This window comes from Carassius carassius, chromosome 24, assembly GCF_963082965.1.
Source record: "Carassius carassius chromosome 24, fCarCar2.1, whole genome shotgun sequence".
Lineage (NCBI taxonomy): Eukaryota > Metazoa > Chordata > Actinopteri > Cypriniformes > Cyprinidae > Carassius > Carassius carassius.
Window position 1 is genome coordinate 32,381,606 of NC_081778.1, and position 6,381 is coordinate 32,387,986.

General features: G+C 34.6%; 1 long non-coding RNA gene across 1 annotated transcript; it reads right to left on the bottom strand.

Annotated features, from left to right (window-relative positions):
• Positions 1-2,709: 2,709 nt before the first annotated feature.
• LOC132103762 (uncharacterized) lies at positions 2,710-3,473 on the bottom strand. Its single transcript, XR_009423461.1, has 3 exons — positions 3,326-3,473; positions 3,014-3,099; positions 2,710-2,922 (listed from the first exon to the last, which is right to left on the bottom strand). It is a non-coding gene; the product is annotated as an uncharacterized LOC132103762 (long non-coding RNA).
• Positions 3,474-6,381: the final 2,908 nt, after the last annotated feature.

Here is a 6,381-nt window from a genome sequence, read left to right on the forward strand (position 1 = left end):
TATATGAATTATAAATAACATCCAGATATACACGACTGATGTTTCCATGTGTTTGTAATTTAATAAAAAGACATGATTTCTTGGGAGATATCATGGTTAGCTTTCACTGTTGAAGTATGAGAAGGAGTGTCATCCTGCTGAAGAATTTGCTCTCTCTTGTGGTTTGGAAAGTACAGGTGCTGGTCATATAATTAGAATATGATCAAAAAGTTAATTCATTCACTAATTCCATTCAAAAAGTGAAACTTGTATATTATATTCATTCATTACACACAGACTGATATATTTCAAATGTTTATTTCTTTTGTTTTAATTAACTGACAACTAAGGAAAATCCCAAATTCAGTATCTCAGAAAATTATAATATTATAAGTAATAAGTAATATTCAAGTCAGCAGTCTTCCCCATGATTGTGTATCCTACAGAACTAGACTGAGAGACCATTTAAAGGCTTTGCAGATGTTTTGAGTTAATTAGCTGATGAGAGTGTGGCACCAGGTGTCTTCAATATTGAACCTTTTCACAATATTCAAATTTTCTGAGATACTGAATTTGGGATTTTCCTTAGTTGTCAGTTATAATCATCAAAATGAAAAGAAATATACATTTGAAATATCAGTCTGTGTGTAATGAATGAATATAATAAACAAGTTTCACTTTTTGAACGGAAATAGTGAAATAAATCAACTTTTGGATCATATTCTAATTATAATCATAATTATAATCATATTCTGACCAGCACCTGTAATGGGCAGCAAGAATGTCTTGATACCTCGGGCTGTTGATGTTGCCATCCACTCTGCAGATCTCTTGCACACCCCCATACTGAATATAACCCCAAACCATGATTTTTCCTCCACCGAACTTGAGTGTTTTCCTGTAAGCTGTGGGTCTGGCAAATGCAACATGATTCTTTAGATGTCTTCTGTTTAATGCTGGTTTCTGAGCACTAATTGAGCCATTGAGACCACTGCGTGAGAGAATTTGACAAACTGTTCTTGTAGATACAGGGGTTTCTGGTGACCTGGGCCTCTCATGAACTTCACCAGTTTCTTCAAATCTTTTTCTTGTCCACTCCTTTTACTTTTACACTGTTGTTATTATTCAGGTTACTCAAGTTCAAGTTCATTCTGCTACACGTGTGGACATACAGTGGAACGAAATGTTGTGTCTCACAGGACTACGGTGCTACACAGTGCTCTTGCAGTTTAAATCTAGATTAAAGACCCATCTCTTTAACCTGGCATACACATAACATACTAATATGCTTTTATTATCCAAATCCGTTAAAGGATATTTTGGCTGCATTAATTAGGTAAACCGGAACCGGAAACACATCCCATAATACCCTATGTACTTGCTACATCATTAGAAGAATGGCATCTACGCTAATATTTGTCTGTTTCTCTCTTGTTCCGAGGTCACCGTGGCCACCAGATCCAGTCTGTATCCAGATCAGAGGGTCACTGCAGTCACCCGGATCCAGTACGTATCCAGACCAGATGGTGGATCAGCACCTAGAAAGGACCTCTACATCCCTGAAAGACAGCGGAGACCAGGACAACTAGAGCCCCAGATACAGATCCCCTGTAAAGACCTTGTCTCAGAGGAGCACCAGGACAAGACCACAGGAAACAGATGATTCTTCTGCACAATCTGACTTTGCTGCAGCCTGGAATTGAACTACTGGTTTCGTCTGGTCAGAGGAGAACTGGCCCCCCAACTGAGCCTGGTTTCTCCCAAGGTTTTTTTCTCCATTCTGTCACCGATGGAGTTTCGGTTCCTTGCCGCTGTCGCCTCTGGCTTGCTTAGTTGTTGTCACTTCATCTACAGCGATATCGTTGACTTGATTGCAAATAAATGCACAGACACTATTTAACTGAACAGAGATGACATAACTGAATTCAGTGATGAACTGCCTTTAACTATCATTTTTGCATTATTGACACTGTTTTCCTAATGAATGTTGTTCAGTTGCTTTGACGCAATGTATTTTGTTTAAAGCGCTATATAAATAAAGGTGACTTGACATATATAAACTTAATATAAACACACAACACTAGACGTAAGAACATTTTTTAGATCTACACTTGACCTAAAACAGACTATACACGTACTTCACATAATAACTGTGCATGATATTGTGCAAAAGAGGTATTTAAGGTTATGAAGCAAGCAGTACAGTATGATTTGAGATTCATTCACAAGTAATCATTTGTTATCTTATTTAGTCCTTGTGACATGTTTATAAGAAAGTATCCGATGGATATAGAGAGGAAAGAGTGTTTTTATCTACAGGTTTCACCTGTGTGTAGCACACTCAGAATAGCACAATGTTCTTGAGGTTTTCAAATATACTCAAATATTTTTTTGTTTTATTGACTTTCTCACAGCTCTTCAGTGTAGTTCTTAGATAATTGTTGTTTAGTTTAGTTTCACTGAGCTCCCTCTACAGGACAGGTGTTGACCTGCATGTGTCAATCTGGCTTTCCACTTTACATTTATTTTGAATATGATTTAGTTTTTTTTTTTTTTTCTGCTTATAACTTTACACTCCTGCAACATTCAAAAACCAACTCTAACAATGCAAAAGAAGCATTCAAAACACGGCTAAAAGGACAATCAGCATAAGATCGTGATTGTGTTTTTAATTCTAGTTATTATACAGAATTTCCCAAATAATAGTTTTTTTGAATTTAATGCAAAAAAGCCTAATAGTACAGAAGTGCACATTACAGATGTCTGAGACTGCTATACTACACCGAAGCTATTATGAGACGCTCAGTTCGTGGTTCTCCTGCAGGACACATTAAAAGCATCACTCTTCTGATACCACATCTTGTGAAAGACGTTTTCTCCAGAAGACTCCTTCCACGAGGGCTTGGCATCTGTCAGACCATTTTCCTTCAGTGTCTGCTCAAACTGAAGGACAGAAACAGACTTTTATTACTCAGTACTCTTGTTAAGTTTATCATCATTGTTATAGATTTAATTTACAGTATATTAAACTCACCTTTGCCAAAATCTTACTCTTCACTGCAGGATCATTCACATTTTGGCTTGATTTTACCTCCAGTCTCACCATCTGTCTCTTTTTCGCTGTAAGACACATGATGAAGCAAGTGCTCAAGTCTATAGCAAAATATGCTCAACATTGATTTAAAAAATACTCTAGATCGATCTTTTTGATGCATGAATAGCACTTAGTTCAACCTTGGTAATCACAGATTGACCATGGTTTTATTGTAAAGATCTGACAGGTCACATGTTTTCAGTTAAATTAAGTGCAATGGTTTGACATTGACTGTATCTGCTCACAGCTCACCAGTGTAGCACAGAAATGGTAATTTATCTGTACACCACCAGTCGCTCCAGTATCCTTTCGGAGATGTGCACACACAGTACTGAATGCCATCCACATTGTTTGGTTGTGAAGGATCCCATGATGTGAAGAGGTCTTCGCTCCCATCGGATCAGACACTAAGGTAAACACATAAGAGTTCACACTGGAGCTCAGAGCTGCGGAGAGAGACCACAATCCGTTTAATCCATTGTTAAGGAAATAGGGAAATGCATTAGCAAAGTTAAAATTAGCAAAATTCCTTTGGAATACTCTTTAGATCAACCATCCCAGGTGAAAGAAGTACAACATGATTTTTACTAAGCTGTGCTATTTCTGGACACCATTAATATGAACAAAAATGAGGATTTAACATACTATTTCTATATTGAAAAAAAAAATATCTAGTCATCACTTGTACTACAAGTGGTAACTACTGAATAATTATTTCTCACATGATCTTCTGGATAGTTTCTGACATTTTTTGAGGAAAATTTTAATGGAATTCAAAGAATTATGAAAACCCATGATAAACTCAACATTTCTTTTTTTTTCCTCACAATTCTGATTTCTGGGACATTTTTTAGGGAAAATGATAATTTCCAAGACCAATGAAACTCACCTGATATCAGCACGAAGGTCAAATCAATCCTCATGATGACACACAAATACTCCAACTGCTCTTCTCAAGACAATAATGCTTGTGTGTGATCTTGCCACTTTCTAAACCCATATATATTTACATATTTTACATTGAAAATAACATTCAAAGAGAGTGAGCAGAGATTTCCATGACACTCAAGTCACACATGAGCTTGCACTCGGACAGCGTCTGCATGAACAATAACACATCAGCCACAAAACACACACTGATAACATGGTAAACACAGGGCCTTCAGGATGTACACTGAAAACTGATTTTAGAAATGTCTATATAAAAACCTGATAGTGTTTGAAAAATAAACACGGCTGTAAACTCTTGGTGTCTTTTAAAACCCAACACAATCGCATGGCAATCCATAACTATAATCAGTACCACTATATAAACACTGTTTTGATTAAAATATTAGCAGATATAGCAGTAAATCATAGTTACTCCACACCTTTAAACCAAATTAATTAAATGCAGCATCATCTTTTTTTAGGATTTATTTGAGTATCAGGGATACTCTGATGTAACAAATCTCATTTGCTTCATGCCCTGTAATTCGATCGTGTGTTACAGATGACTGACTAGTCAAAGCAGCCAGTGAAGCAGATGATGTAGGGATTGTGTTCGTTTTCTTTATGGTTTTATTTTTTCAACAAACAGGACTAAAACAAGCCAACCTACATTTCCACTCACCAGCTTCAGGATGAAGGCCGAAAATACGACTCCAAATTAAGTCCAGTTTACAATTTATTTTCAGTTGAAAGCAACTTAATTGTGAAGAGAGATTCCTTCATATACATTATATATATTTCTTCTTAAATATATTTTGCTTAATATAGGATATAAACACGATCACACCTGAACAGAATCAACCTGTTTCCTTACACAGTTTTAATGCCGAGCTAAAACAACACAGTAAAAACAATACAAACTAAATGCTAAACTAACTTTTAACTAATAACAAACTAAATTTCCTGATGGATCCACATCTCCACCTGTTTTTTTTCCTGACCTGTTAAACATTTTGCTGACCAATGGTCATGTGTTAACTTTGCAATTTCTGTATTGCATTAGTTTTGAATATTTCTCATGGGGATTTAATAATTTTTGTCTTCATGGACAATTCTATATCACTTATAAATTATTAAATACAAAACCAATAGTTGTTATTAAGGTTGATGTGGTTTGGATTTGGTAAAATGTGCTTGGAAAAAAATATGATCAGAATATAAACATGCCTATTAATTATGCACACACTGTAAGATGTGCTCCCTTCACAGAGTGCACGTGATCACAAACAGTGTTGGGGTAGTTACTCAAAAAATTTAATTAGTTACTAGTTACTTCTGTAAATTGTAATGAAATTAGTAGTTACAGCATTTGAAAAGTAACTTCACTACTTATTACTTTACTTTACTTTTTAGGGCCCTATAAAATCTCTTTTATTTTTTCCCAAACTCTGTTTTATTTTTTTCCAAAAAAAATATTTTAAATTTTTTTTTATCTCAACTCCTTTTTAATGGTTAAATTTAATTGTAGTAATCAAAAGGCATGTCTAATTAATTTAAATCATAACACTTATAACATTTTCACGACAATTTATTAAAAGTTTAACAAAAATGACATGTTTAGGGCCCTATTAAATTGTTGATTTTTTTCTTCACTATATGTTATATTGTTAACAAATTCTGTGTTTTAGCATGTCTCATTATTTAAATGCATTAAAATGACTTAATTTATTCAAATTTTTTCTTAAAATAGCCTTATGAAATGTATTTTTTTTATTCTGTTGTGCATTTAAATTTTTCTGATTATCAAATGAAGGCATGAAACATTCATTTAGTTTTTCTTTTAATTATTAATTATTTACTATTAAAAATAAAACAATGGAAGAAATGTTGTGTGGTTATTCCTTAAAAAAAAAAAAATGTTTCATTTTAGTAATAGGTAGTAGTAGGCTATGTACATTCTGCTGAACAATAGTAATACATTTCTGGCAAATACTTGTCTTTAAATTAAACCAGACTTTTATTTTGACGGGTTAACATGAGTACCTTTACAGTTCTGTGTATCTGTGTACTTAAAGCACAGCTACTTGCGATAGCTTTACGTGCATTGTTGGGAAGCGCACGTGAAACAATAACGAATGATCGTAAAATTACTTGTAGAAGCGCTCTTAAACACTAAGATCAATCGTTATCGGGAAAACCCGGCCCAGAACTTTACACACAGGCAAACACAGCTTGCACAGGAAAGCACGTTCCTGTAGTCTAGTAAAGTAGTATAGTTACCAATATTATTATTGTAATGCATTACTTTACTTCGTTACCCAAAAAAGTAATATAGTTACTGTAATCTGTTACTTTGTAACTCGTTACCCCCACCACTA